The sequence below is a fragment of the Mirounga leonina genome, unplaced genomic scaffold (assembly GCF_011800145.1).
Source record: "Mirounga leonina isolate KUSES-001 unplaced genomic scaffold, KU_Mleo_1.0 Mir_176, whole genome shotgun sequence".
Taxonomy (NCBI): Eukaryota; Metazoa; Chordata; class Mammalia; order Carnivora; family Phocidae; genus Mirounga; species Mirounga leonina.
In genome coordinates this window covers 51,597,111-51,612,907 of record NW_023270454.1, presented here as the reverse complement: position 1 = coordinate 51,612,907, position 15,797 = coordinate 51,597,111, and positions in this window count along the sequence as shown.

Here is a 15,797-nt window from a genome sequence, read left to right as displayed (position 1 = left end):
CAAGACCCTACCGTCACTAATTGAATTGACCAGGCTTCTAAATCAGGCAGACTCACTGTGCCACCTGAATACAGAAATTCTATTCAATACTATTTATCCTTAGCGCATTTCAAACTGAGTGCTCCTTTAAGAAGAGCTATTTTATTGGGACTTTTTATTATTTCCATACATTCCACTCATATTACATGTACACTAAATGAACAGTTGCTGAGAATCGTAGAGGCGACCTGCCCACTTTGATTTTACCAGAAGTTTGGGGGTCATTGTTGAGATTCTATTTATTTTTGCTGCATGACAATGTAAATAAGGACTAAACAAATTACATAAGTGTAGTAGAAAGAACACAGTTAATGGGATATTATGAACGGGACTTCATTTCTTGTTTCCCTCATATTAGCTCTATGGCACCAGAAAATTCACTTGACCTGTATATTTGACTCCGTAGTTTATAGCATGTGATAACAGCTCTAATCATTCTGAGGTTTTGAAAGTCTAGTGATAATACAGGTGAATTACATACATACAATAAATAGATCACACCTTAAAACTGTTCAGAATGACATGCAATATTAAAGAATCTTTACTTAAACTGTCACTGCTTTTTCAATTTTTGTTCTCTTTGTTTTACCAAACCTCTTTTAAGACAAACATTCAATTAACAGTATTTGTATTTGATCAGTGAATGGTAGCTACATACCACTTTGGGCATATTTTGTAAGTCATATGCTCTAATTGACTCCAGTTTGAAAACCAGGTTTCATGTGGTGATCTTTCCCCATTCTGGAAACATGGGCTCAAGTCAGAGTGGAGCTTTTATAGTTGCTAGACTTCATGATGACACTTCTTGATAGGAGGACTTTACAAAACCTAACCAAACATTTGAAACCTGGTTTATTTAAATGAGAATGTGGCAGAGTTAGAAAAAATATTTTAGATAACTCATTTGTCTCATTGAGCCTTAGTATTCTCAACCATAAAATGGAAATAATAATTAGCTCTTCTCTTCATATGGTTATTAAATAGGTCAAATGACCGCATGTGTATAAAAATCCTTTATGAACTGTATAACGATGTACAAATGGAAGCTAGTGTTACACTATTATCTTTATTTTACCTTATTTTTTTAAAGATTTATTTATTTATTTTCTAGAGAGAGCGCATGCAAGCACAAGTGGGGGGGGGGCAGAGGGAGGTGGAGAGAGAGCCTCCAGCAGACTCCCAGCTGAGAGTGGAGCCCGATGCAGAGCATGATCCCAGGACCCTGAAGATCATGACCTGAGCAGAAAACAAGAGTCTGCTGCTTAACTGACTGAGCCACTCAGGTGCCCCACACTTTCTATTATCTTTATTAATAAACTGAAAATTACAATATCCTAAGCAAAAATAACATATGTAGATAAAAAAAAGATCAGTGTTACTAAATTGCAGTAAAAAAAAGGAGATTGAGGAGCGCCTGGGTGGCTCAGTCATTAAGCGTCTGCCTTCGGCTCAGGTCATGATCCCAGGGTCCTGGTTTGAGCCCTGCTTTGGGCTCCTTGCTCAGCGGGAAGCCTGCTTCTACCTCTCCCACTCCCCCTGCTGTGTTCCCTCTCTCGCTGTGTCTCTCTGTCAAATAAACAAAATCTTTAAAAAAAAAAAGGAGATTGAGTACTTTAATGAAGAAATTTCTGAAATAAATAAAAACTAGTGAAACTCTTACCTCACTCACTACATAGCTCAGGTTTTAAATATCTTTGCAATGTCTCCAAGATTTAACATTTAACTGGAAGAATTAGTTACAGATCATAAATATTTTGGTGAAGAGCCAATTTTTTCAGTGTGGCAAACAGCAGAATACTTGAACAAATATCCACATAAACAAAGACTTTCTGTTGGTCAAACGTGGCAAATATAACAGAAATTTATGGTACCAAAATTAGATTTAATAATCTTTAAATTTGGTCTTTTAAACTTCCTGTCTTAGGGGAATGGAATATGAAATACAGTACAAAAACTAAGAGAGGTATGATAAATAACAAATATATTCATCAATAAGCATTTGGTTGCCTAGACCTAGACTGGAAAGATAAATTAAGGCCTTCAAGACTCCAGCTAACACTTTCCACTCTCAATTAAGATTACATTTATCATTATGGCCATACTAAAAATAACCTGTGTTATTTGACTACAATTGACTGGTATCAGCAAAAAGACCAAACAAACTAATTTCAGAAAAAAAAAAATACAGGTAAGGCTTTATGTTTTTAAATAACAATATCTTATTTGTTCTCAAAGCTGTTTAGAATTTTTGTTGTCTTGTAGACTCTGTAATGTTGTAAAAACAGAGATAGATATAAATTTTTAGGCTGAAATTCTAAAAAAATTATCATGGTTATGAAAGTTTCTGCATAATTTGCCCATGTTAATTATTTTGTATTTAGCCAAAGAATACTAGCAATTTTTTAAAAAATAAATAATATACACAGGTTTAATCCTAAGGAAGAAATAGTCTTTCTACTTTCTAAATACAGAATACAATAAAGATGTGGGGAACTAGCAGTTTTGGAGTATGTTTCAGTTGACAAATTAAAAAAAAAAATGTCCTTTAGTATATTTGGCATACGATGTTATATTAGTTTCAGGCTCATAACATAGTGAATTGACATTTCTATGCATTACATAATGTTTGCCATGATAAATGTAGGTATAATCTGTCACCATACAATGTTATTACAATATTGTTGACTATAAAAAAAAAAAAGAGAGATAGGGGCACCTGGGTGGCTCAGTGGGATGGACAACGAACTATTGATTTCGGCTCAGGTCATTATCTCAGCATAGTGAGATCGAGGCTTATATCAGGCTCCATGCTCAGCTCAGAGTCTGCTTGAGATTCTCTCCCTTTACCCCTTCCCCTGCTCTCTCTCTCTCTCAAATAAATAAATAAATAGAATTTTTTTTAAAAAAAGATACAAACTTTGTAGTCTTTAAATTTTTAAGACACAGAAACTAATGGAGTTTAATTTTAATTATCTGGTTTCATTTTGTACCAAAATTAACCGATCCCAAATCTGCATAGGCATGTGTAGCATGTTGACAAATATTTCACCAATATAATCTTGATGATAAAATTGTTTAGAATTTGATGCTATTCTTTCTTCTAAGAAGTAAGGTTTGGCATAAGCTTTATTCCTGAGATTAGAGACTATGCATCAGCATCTGGTGGTATTTGAAAGAGGGACATTATATGCAGAGAAAAAATAAAATGTAAATGAATATCATTTCAAAAATCCTTGGGATCTGGCTTAGACTTAATTTTATGTCGGTTAAATGAAGCTGTGATATTCATTCTCTTAAAAATCTTTTTATGCTGAGATATAACTTTTTTCTGAAGAATTACCCTTGAACGAGGAAAGGATGTTACAGTCAGTCATCCCTAGTAATAGTTCTGCCCAACATGGCATTAATGGAATAAGTGCTGTCTCACTTATGATTACATTTGAAAAACATAGACTGGCCAGTAGTACATAGATAAATTCCAAGTTTACAGAATCAGGTTGAACCAAATAATTATTATAAGTGTACTTTATTCAGTGGCCACAAACCCTTTAAATACATACATTATATATGAACAAAGTATTTTATAGGAAGAGTTTAGTTTGCTCTATGGCTTAGAAAAATCTTGAGTATGTTAATGTGATTTACTGCCAGTTTAACAATTGATTTTTGGATCTGGAGAAGTTGAATAATTTGGCAATGTTCATGTGAGATTATTTTACATTTAGATATTAGATGTATAAATAAAATTTCTTTGTGGAAATATGTATATTTGAGTGCCCATTCTGTTCAGATCCATATATGGAAAGGTACAGGAAATTTATCACTTCAGAAATATATAAAGCCAACTAGAATAATTTCAAAGAGCATTTCATAGAGAGAGGAAGTAACAGTATTTTTAAACATTATTTTCTCCAACAAAGAACAGAAACTGTCATTTTTAAGAATAAATAGATATTTGAATAATGTCATATAAATTTGGTCATAGTATTTGTAAACTAATTATTAAGAAAACACCATACATACATTCTGTCTCTGTAAAGAACCGATTTTGAGAACTTATATGACGGGAAATGAAAAACATTAGGTGTGGTCAGGAGAATGGAATGGGAAGTTATTCTCTCTGTGTGTTAACCTACTTCGTTGGACAGAAGATACACATGTATGCATATTCCACTAATATCGGTTTTATTTGACTTTTGGGGGACATAATTCATATTGAAAACAGACATCAAATTATGGAATAGAATGAAAATTTCATATTGATTTTGAAGATTAGGCCTAAGAATTTATAGGTGTTTTATTCGGGATTAGCTGTTTCATCCATTCCTCCTCATGCCTAGTATAATCACAGTAGTTTCTTTAGCCATTAGGAATTCTTTAGATACCTAAAGGGTTTGAAATACATCAACATAAAGAGTTTAGATTTCATAAAGACAAAAAAGAGAGCCATTTTAGACTTTTTATTTTTTTTTAAGATTTTATTTATTTATTTATTTATTTATTTATTTATTTATTTATTTATTTTAAGATTTTATTTATATATTTGACAGAGAGAGACACAGCGAGAGAGGAAACACAAGCAGGGAGGGTGGGAGAGGGAGAAGCAAGCTCCCAGCTGAGCAGGGAGCCTGATGCGGGGCTCGATCCCAGGACCCTGAGACCATGACCTGAGCTGAAGGCAGACGCTTAACGACTGAGCCACCCAGGTGCCACTAAAGATTTTATTTATTTATTTGACAGAAAGAGAGAGAGAGACAGCGAGAGGGGGAATAAAAGCGGGGGTGGGGGGTGGGAGAGGGAGAAGTAGGCTCCCCGCGGAGCAGGGAGCCCGATGCAGGGCTCGATCCCAGGACCCTGGGACCATGACCTGAGGAGAAAGCAGCTGCTTAACGACTGAGCCACCCAGGGACCCCCTTAGACTTTTTAAGAAAGACATGACCCAATTAATTCATGTTGAGGTTTATTATTGATTTCTTAGTTAAATTCAAATAAGTGATAGAAAATAGTGGAAAGGTGATAGAAAGAAAGGAAAAATAAATGCAACAATCCAGATATAGAAAACCCATAGTTTAAATAACTGTAAAAATGATAATTACACAGGGAGTTTATATATATCAACATAATGAGAAAAATAAACAAATTTTGGTCTTTGACTTATCCTAATATCTAACCATAATTAGTAGTCATGTGAAAGCCAAACAGATCTTACAGACCAAATATGCAATTATGAACTAAATTAGATATTGAAATCAAGGACTTTTTTTAAGAAGTAAGGATTTGTGATTTCCAGATTTGTTGCACACGAAGTCAATCATTTCACCTCTGACTAATGGAAACAATAAAATTTCTTGGTGATGAATGGAGACTCATTCTACTGCAGGTGATGTTGTCTTCTTACTACATAAAGACAGTCACTTTATAACAGGAAATGCTAAAGAGTTATTTCCAAGTCCTTAATAGCAGATCACTTTATTTCTTTGAAAAAAACAGAATTTTTGGGACGCCTGGGTGGATCAGCCAGTTAAGCGGCTGTCTTCAACTCAGGTCATGATCCTAAAGGTCCTGGGATTAAGTCCAGCATGGGGCTCCTTGCTCAGCGGGGAGCCTGCTTCTCCCTCTGCTTGCCACACCCCCTGCTTGTGCTCACTCTCTCTCTCTCATTAAAAAAAATAAATAAAAAAATAATTTTTTATTTGACTAGTGATGATTATTATTTCCTACAAAAAGGATTGCTTGGGAAATATTTATTGAGAAGTGATATTCGACAAAGTAAAGGGCCTTAGAAAAATATTTTGTAAATTAACATAGTTGTACTTTCATTTGTTTATATGGTGGCTCCGACTGATGTGGTATTTAAATTTTTTTTTTCTTAAGATTTTATTTATTTGCGAGAGAGACAATGAGAGACAGAGAGCATGAGAGGGAGGAGGGTCAGAGGGAGAAGCAGACTCCCCGCCGAGCAGGGAGCCCGATGTGGGACTCGATCCTGGGACTCCAGGATCATGACCTGAGCCGAAGGCAGTCGCTTAACCAACTGAGCCACCCAGGCGCCCCCGACTGATGTGGTATTTAATAGTAGGCTCTACTTTCAAAGAAATATACATCCTGACTCAGAAAATGCCAATAAAATGATGACTTTTATTCCAAGTCTTTCAAAGTCTCTGTCACACAATGGTAACTGTTTCAAGGAGTCCTATTTTAAGTTTAAATACACATGGTAAGAAATATGATGAAGTAGCATAAAAGCACGGTCAAGGATTTCCTCCTTAACAAAACGATTTAGCTCTCAAAACAAAACAAAAAGAGAAAGAAGAAAATCCAGTATCTCATCATGAATGCATTTTACACTACTTACTTCATAAGATTTACTAAGTGACCTTTTTAATGTTGCTTTACTACTTTATCTTTGGTGTCATCCAATGAGAGACATATTGTTTGTAAAACAACACTAGAAATATAGAGCATAAGTCTTTGACTCATTTCCTTTGAGACTCATATTTGCAGCCAGTATATAGTTTCTTTGTCTACAAGTGTATTAATGTGCATGGTGTGTTTTGTTCCAAAGACAGTTATAAGAAGTATAATTATACCTTACTTTAAGCAACTCTGGAGGATAACTACACCTCCATTTAATGTGCTTCATTAAGGCACACAGGTAAACTTTACTTAGAGCACAAACCTATATTTATAGTTGTATTACTACAAATATACTTGCTCTAATTTAGTTTCAATAGATCCAGAGATTTTCAAATATAAGGGTAACAGACAAGTGTATGGAAACATTTTTGACCATATACATTTGGTACAATATATTCTATAGTCTTCAATTCATCTAAAGTAAAATATAGGCAATTTATTACTTTGGAAACTTTATTAATTATCTGTAGGAGGGCCTTTCCTTCTCTCTCTCTCTCTCTCTCTCTCTCTCTCACACACACACACACACACACACAAACGCGCACACATCTGTGGCTTACTGTTGTCAACTCACTCTTTTATCTCGTTTGAGACAAGATTATTGTTAGTGCCATTATGTAGGAAAGGAGAAAATCCTATATAGTCCATATTGCCATTAGCAGCAGTAAGCCAAGTTTTGGTGAAAGGAGAGGACTGTAAATTAAGATTAATTGTTTTAATTTATCTGAAGTGAGTAATTGATATTATCACATGACTGAATGTACTGTTATTAATATAAAATATATTATGTAGATGTATATATTGGTTGTTCATTTGGATGCTTGTAGGAGACACCTAAAATAACAACTTGAACAAGATAATATTTTTCTTTCTTGTCCAAGTCTAAGCATGCAAGGCAGCTCTACTCTATGAGATGTCAGAGGCTCAGTCTTCTTCCATATTATACCTCCACCTCTATATTCCTAAAATGTTTCCCTTTCTCTGCAAGGTAAAGAATAACTTATCCACATGGTCATATTCTAGGCAAAATGACTAAATGGGGAAAGGAAGAATTTTCTTTCTTTTTAAGGGCATCATATTTCTTATACTCAGCTGATTGACCAGAATGTAGTCATAAGATTAAACATAGCTTTAAAGGGGACTGGGGTATCTTGAAAAACCATATACTCCACTAAAATTTGTGTTTATTACCAAGGAAATTGGGGCTGTAACAGTTCTATCACCCATCCAAAAACAAACAAATACCAATATAAGCCATATTAGGTACTTCACAGTAACATGTTCTAATAAAGGAATTGATACATAGTTTCGAGTAAGCCCAAGAGGCCCCAAAAGTTAGATGTCCTACAGATTAGAGATTTTAGGAAACAGCTATCATTCCCAGAGCTGGGGGTGGGAAACAGAGGAGATGGGGGTTCTAGCATCTAGAAGCATGGATGGAGCCCTTCCTCCACTCATCCTCAGGAGATGTGTTCACCTTAGGACTCCCTCTTTGTTGGTGAGTATGTGGAGAAGGGGTCACGCAAGCCAGAGCTGCAAGCTAGGAGGGTGACTACTTTAGAAAAATGGCAAGAAGTAGAAGATAGCTAGAATGCAACAGGAAAAAAAAAAATAGATTTTCTTGTGACTTCAGTGAGAAGACATTTGGCAAAAGAACTTTAGAATACAGAATCCTAGAGTATATTACAAAAGGGTGGGCTATTTCTGACTAGCAGAATGTTATTGGAAACAAAAGAACCTGTTCTTTTTTCCAAAAATGGGAGAAAGAGCAGCTACCATATTCATCCCTCTTCATATTTATGTTACTTTCAGACATTGTTATGCTACTTTCAGTTGAAGCACAATCCCACTCTTGAATAGTCCATGAACTTAAAACTAAATTTGGAAATTATCCACTATTACTAGAATCATAAAGAAATGAAAAGGAAGGTGAAAAGGTAGATTGATCAATTGATTGATTGATTATGAAAGGAGGAAATCACAAAGTAACACAGACGTGTCAAATGTCATGAAGCTAGAGTTTGTTACCATAATTTCCTTCTTCTACTTGTCATCCCATATTTTCTTTTTTTTCCCACCTAGCACCTCGATTGGTTAGGGTATTTATTAGATAAGGAATGCCAAACTTTATTCCCCAATGGTCTAGTTTCAACCCAGTTCTGCCTTTGTTGGGTCACCAACTTATACTGTCGGCAGTAGAAGTGCTAAGAGGTAGCTCTGAAAAACCTCTGAGTTTCAGACCTAGTTCTCCCTGCTCCCGTTATGTGTCAGCAACCAAAAAGATCCTCCTGGCAATTGGAATCAGTCATTCCGTCTAGAATAGTTATCTACTCCTTTGCCTATAATGAGGAGCCTCAAACTGTAAGGCTCAAGTCTTTGATTCCAACTCAATGGGATCATCATTTCCTCTGGGAAAACTATTCCTTCCTAAATTATAACTCTACCCCAGTTGATGGTAACCATGAATGGTCTGTTAGTAGGCAGAGCAAGGCTCCTGGCAACCAGGGAAGGGATAGAGACAGGAAGCTCTTCTCAGAAGAAAATAATTATCCATAAAAGAAAGCATGGCTTTACCCCAAAACCCTAAGGGATTACATTATATTTCCCTGAATGGGGCACATGTCTTATTGAGACATCTTTGGACTTGTTACTTCCTTATCAGATCCACATATGTCCTCGATGGAGTGGACCACAAAAAGAGTTTGTGGGATGTTAGAGTGACCATATTATGAAAAAAAGAGCAAGAACATTGACATTGCCCTTAGATAAGAGAATGAAGTTTTACTTTGGCCTCTGCTAGTAAAAACAAACTGCTTCCTGGTGGTCCTTGCAAATAGATACAGAAAAGTGTGACAATGTGTCTTGTGATATGATGAGTGATTGCAATTGGAATTACCACCTGATGACGTTTATCACAATTCGTAGTCATTATTGATGATTCCATAATTCAGCAACCTTCTGCCCAGGCCAAACATGACCAGAAAAGAAGAATGGGTAATCCTTGCATTTTCATCTTTGACAGTGGCACTGATCTCTGAAACTCCACAAAGATAGTGTATTGTGTACTGTTTACTATTGTGGTAGGGAGATGTTCCGGGGATTTCCATTTGGTCCTTTCTCAAATAATAGTCTCAATTCATGGATCCAGGGGGTGATGTGGAAAATTTACAAGCTGTTGCATAGGTAGGTCTGTGGAAATTATACATACATTCAGGAACTAGAAAAATAACCTAAGTGTGTGTTACCTCCATAGGCAGTCATAATAATTGTGGACCAGGGTGAAGTTTTAGGACCTAGGATTTAGAGTAAATTCTTTTTTTTTAAAGATTTTATTTATTTATTTGACAGAGAGAGACACAGCGAGAGAGGGAACACAAGCAGGGGGAGTGCAGAGAGGGAGAAGCAGGCTCCCCGCAGAGCAGGGAGCCCGATGTGGGACTCGATCCTGGGACTCCAGGATCATGACCTGAGCCGAATGCAGGCGCTTAACCAACTGAGCCACCCAGGCGCCCTAGAGTAAATTCTTGAATAACCAGAGTATGTTCCTTTCCTCTGTATACAATCCTTTTAGGAAATGACCGTGTGTCTTTTTATTTTTTTTATTTTTATTTTATTTATTTATTTATTTATTTATTTATTTTAAAAATATTTTATTTATTTCTCAGAGAGAGAAAGAGAGAGAGAGCTCACAAGCAGGGGGAGCAGCAGGCAGAGGGAGAGAGAGTAGCAGACTTCCCGCTGAGCAGGGGGCCCAACATGGGGCTCCATTCCAGGGCCCCGGGATCATGACCTGAGCTGAAGGCAGACTCTTAACCGACTGAGCTACCCAGGCGCACTACAGAGTAATTCTATTTAATTTATACAACAATAATCTTGTATGTTTGTATTATAGATGGGGACACTGCAATTTGGAACTGTTGTTAGAATACTGATCCAAGAGCCTTCTAAGTAACACATGAAATAACGAAGATATAAAGGGAAAAAAATACTTTATTTGACAACAACTTGACAAAATAAAATACAAGGAAACTCATAAGAAAAAGTAAACAAAAACTGACAATGTTGGAAATCAAAGGAAATCAAATTTGAAATAAAAGATTTATTTTTTTTAATTACAATGAACTTTTATATATTGATTTGGAAAATAATATCAAATCAAAATTAATGAGCAGATAATGTATAAAAACATGTAAGTGATCTATACATACATTAAAACAATTTTCAAAAGGAAAAAAAGGAGGGAGAGGGTGAGACTTAAAAAGACCTTGATGTCTCACATCAGAGAGTGAAGGGACCCCAAAGAGACTCTGAAGAACCTACATTCATCCCCATCAGTCTTTCTGTCATAAAAACTTCAGGCACAGGCAGTTTTTCCTTACCCAAAGCTAAAGAGAATAAAACTGTAACTTTGTCCAGTTAAGTAAAGAAATAGTTACCCTTTTGCATTAGCCCCTGTCCTTCCTGGCCTTAACATCAGGTGACTTAGAACCTAGAAAGAGATTGTGTGTTTGTTTATACCTTCTTATCCCCACATACCAAATCAAATCAAACCAAATAATCTGAGTGTTTGTAGTACAGCCTATACTTTATTTTTTTATTTTTATTTTTTTAAATTCTATTTATTTATTTGAGAGAGAGCACGAGGAGGCAGAGCGAAAGGGAGAAGCAGACTCGTCGCTGAGTAGGGAGCCTGATGTGGGACTTGATCCCAGGACCCTGGGATCATGACCTGAGCCGAAGACAGACACTTAACCAACTGAGCCATCCAGGCACACCCTATACTTTAAAAAAGTGTATCCATACATACTAAACAGATGCATACTGATTTTCACTGCAGCATCTTCTATTACAGAGAAAAATAACAAACAGCTAAAACATACAATTACAGGGACTTCATACTTTCTTAATTCTGGTAATATATCTTCAACCCCTAAAGACAGAATTAACTGGGGAAAAGAGCCAAATATCACTGCCATTCACTCCCAAGACTTTTATTACAATTTCTATCATATTATTTATAAAATGGTTATGATGATATTAAGAAAAATCCATCAATCCATCATCACTCTCTAAAATATTGGAATCACAATATAGACTATCCATGTTAGTACTTTGAAAGAGAAATTTTTTTTTTTTCTGTTGAAGTTGTCACATGTCTTGAAATTTAAATCATCTACCTGTCTTTACATTCAACAATTTTCAGACAAATTCTTTGTAAGATCTCCCTCTGTTTGAACAAAAATGTCTCCAAGCTTTGAGTTATCACTTAGGGACGCTGAAACTATCTCAAAAGCAAATACCTCAAAATGTTTATTTTATGCTTAAGCTTTCTATTTGAGAATTGAAAACTGAACACACTACAAGATATTACAAAACATTCTGCTTGACTCTACCATCCTCCCTGCGACAAACAAACAAAAAACAAAAAAAAAATACAGAAAGCAATTAGAGCACTACAAGTGTTATTTATTCTTTGTGAGATATTCAACCAATCCCAAACCGTCACAAGTATACACCTTGTGAAGCAAAGCTCACTTACACAGTATTGTCCGTTTTCACTACTACTAATATCCGTATTCATATCAAATAGTGTCACCAGCCAAGTTTACAAGTAAAGAGAATTTGAATCTGGCTCCGTGAAACTCAGACTGAAATTTCTTAACTTGAGTGAAGGTCTAGAGAGGAGCACCATCTGTTTTCATCCTATTTCTTATTACCACTCTTTGTTAATGCAAGTGTCACAGAATCTCTATGAAGGGAATTTGCCTCTATACTTTTGCTTCTTTTCCCTACAGTGAAGAACTCTGAAAACAGGGCCTATGGGTCTTGTACTGTTCACATGCTTTTTTATTTTTGATGCTTGTTGGCTGGCAGCAATGCAACTCTCCCTAGACCACATCCACCTGCTTCCATCCCAAACACAACCTGCTGATGGCATTTCCCACAAATTAAACAGACTGTGGAACTCTAAAGATTTCAAATAAAATATATCTGTGAAGTAGTGATGCACTTCAGCAGCTGAGGAGCAAAGCTTCAATTTTCTTGTTCATTTCTCAAAAGAGGAAAATATTGAATAAATATCTGAAACTGGTGATTTAAAATGTACATGTTACAAATATGTAAATGTAATATGTGAACACTATATTCATGATTTATTGCTATATTTTAAGAAACACTAATATCAGATAAGATACATGGTTTGCTAAGGGACATTAGCAAAAGGTAGGTATAAGAAAACATAGCTTCATGAGGCGCCTGAGTGGCTCAGTAGGTTAAACATCTTCCTCCGGCTCAGGCCGTGATCTCTGGGTCCTGAGATCGAGTTCCGCATCAGGTTCCCTGCTCAGTGGGAAGCCTGCTTCTGCTTCTGTCTGCCACTCCCCCTGCTTGTGCACACGCTTTCTCTCTCCCCTCCCACCCTGTGTGTGTCTTAAATAAAATCTTAAAAGAAAAGAAAACATAGCTTCAGAAAAGGTAGAACATGAAAGAATTACAAAGAGAAGTACAATAGTAGAAGGACATAAGGACGAAGAAAGTAAAGATTATGAAAGAAAAATATAGTAGATAATGGAAAGAAAGTAAAAGAACAATTAAACACTGTGAGAGACAGACAGAAAGGTGATTAGTAAGTTGTAAATTATCAAAGCGCATTGCTCTTGACATATCCTTTTTTTAAATTAGACTATCTGTTTTAGTATAATTTTACACTGCATTTTCATAAATAGATTGTCTAATTAACCTCTTTTAACAGCTCTTCAAATTGTTAACTCAAATCTTTAAAGCCACAGTTTGCAAAGAGTATTTTGCGGTTATTTAGGTTTCTTCAGAAATGCCTCGGTGTCATGTTTGATTCTAATTCAGTTTAATTTGGAACTTTACAACGTCAATAACAAATACACATACTCAAATACACCACGTATAAAGGCGCACCCCATTGAAGTCTTCGGGTCCTGTTGCTGGATTAACTGTTGGATACTGTTGCAGGCATAACGATAAGTTTTTGCCTGACATTGCTGTTTAAATAAAAATTGCATTATAAAACCGTAAAACCCATTGTCAGAAAAGCATTTCCACTTTGAACTATTCATCTGATTTAAGCAAAATTATCTTAATGCATCGGGTACATTAACACACAATGACACTGGTTTGTAAAACATCAAATAATGCATCACCTATTGTGGTCTAAATTTTCTGAAAGATTACACTTTGCAAAATAAAACAACAAATGAACTACTAACAGAGGAGCTTTAGCAACTAAATCAAGGTGGGAATTCAGCTTCAGAATAGGAGTGTTGATGTTTTGCTACCTCTCTGCCAGGAAGGACGTTTCCATTTTCCTCTCCATATTCATTGCAGTATCAGAAAAAAAATATATAAATATATACATAAATAAATACATAAATACATAAATAAATAAATTAATAAATACAGCTCATCATACTGCTTCCCCAAGGAAGCCATAAGATAGACAGCAAATTAAGAGTAGGTGCAGGGTTCTTGTGGTTATTCCTTTCAACATGCAAAACAATTTTCGCCTTTGAAATGAGTTCAGCTAATGTGCCTTTGAGATGATTCATAGTTCACTGACAGCTGTTTACCTTCAAGCCCACCTCAGATCATTTACTCTTCTCTCTCTGGTCGCATTTGAATACTACATAAACGTGCTCTGTAAATTCTCCTGGTATCAAGTTAAAGGTTAGTTTGTCTTTTGGAGATGGATTTCCAAACAGGTGGAAAACAGAAAAAAAGAGTGGCAGAAATTTTGCAAGAGCAAAAGTAAAGGCTTCAAATTTTAATTGGCATCCAGGTGTAGGTTATTGTTATTGGCTAAACTCTAAGTGGTGCAAAGTACATGTTATTAGCATGTTTCTAAAATTATGCAATTTTGCTTTCTCTATTTTCTATGTGTTTCTATAATCTTTTAGATGATAACTGATCTCTATTAAATATGAAAGAAATATGCAATGTAATATAAAGAACTAATTACCAAGGTAATCCACATATTAACATTTTTTGATGTGGGCACAAGTCAAAAATAATTCAAAGATTTGTTTTTAACAAAAAACTAAAAAATTGTGTCCATTATTTAGGGACATACTAAAAAGTTGTAGTGTAGAATGTATTAGGACATCTATCTATCTTTCTTCTTATAGTGGTGGATTACATACGTGAAGGGAAGGCCACAGGCATCGCTGATAAGGCCACCTAAGTGACTCCATCTTGTCTTCTCTACATTTTGTTGAACTGCTGAGCTTTTGCTAACACCAAGAAGAAGCAAAACTGAGACTACTGAGAAAGGGCTTTCTGAGGACTGTGAAAAAAACATGTTTTACCCTGAAAACTGATAAGATGACCTCAGTAAGCCCATCAACTGTAAATTCAAATTTCCCCTCCAATCAGAGTAACTGAAAAACAACTTACATAATTTGTAGCTATTTTATCATTTTATTTTTAAAAATCGCTCACCATTTGCTTCAACAAGACACTTTTTGGGTTTCAACCCAAATCTGTGCTCCCTAAATTATAATTCTAAGACCCATAATAAATGCTTTGCTTATATTTCAATGCCTTGTCATTCCTTTGTTGACAAATATAATACTTCACATATTACAAGTGAGAAAATATTTTGAGTTTAATCAATATTCTATTCTCCCAAAACTGTATAAGATTGACTGTGTATGTTTTATTATTCTGGTCTTGCAATAAAAGATACTATGATGCTCAGAAGTACTGTGACTTGAACTTTGCGCCACTATTAGTAAAATTAGAACCAGAATGTAAACATGTATTTCAAAATTTATGCTTTAAGCCATACTGCTCTTGCAATATATTTTATTTTGTTTCAGATGCCCAAAGTAAAGCACACAGTTTTATTTTACCCAGGTCTAAATTATATGTTCACTTATTTTTTATTTCTATTCAAGATATACATTGGTAAAGCTATGTTTCCCAAAGGATCTTTATTTATTTGGTTTGACAGATCATTTGAGGATGTTAATTTACCTCCTCTTCTTTTCTTTAGTGAGGTTGGGTATGGGGTGGGTTGGCGGAGGTGGATGGGATAGCCATTAAGGAAGTAAAGAAGACATTTTCCTTGAACTCTTTAAATATACTGTTGCAAGATCAAACTGACACAGTTCTGAGGCAGATTTTGTTTGTTTTGAGTGCTGTGTGGTTGAGATTAATATGAGTGAATCTCAGTTTTTAGCAGCATGTTATAAAGTGTTTGGGTACAAGGGAAAGTGTAACTCTCAGAAATGGTGGTTATGTAGACAAACCAAAGTGAGCAGAGTTCACTCCTTGGTGAGTCACAGAAACTGCTCCAGGTGAGTTGTTGCCCA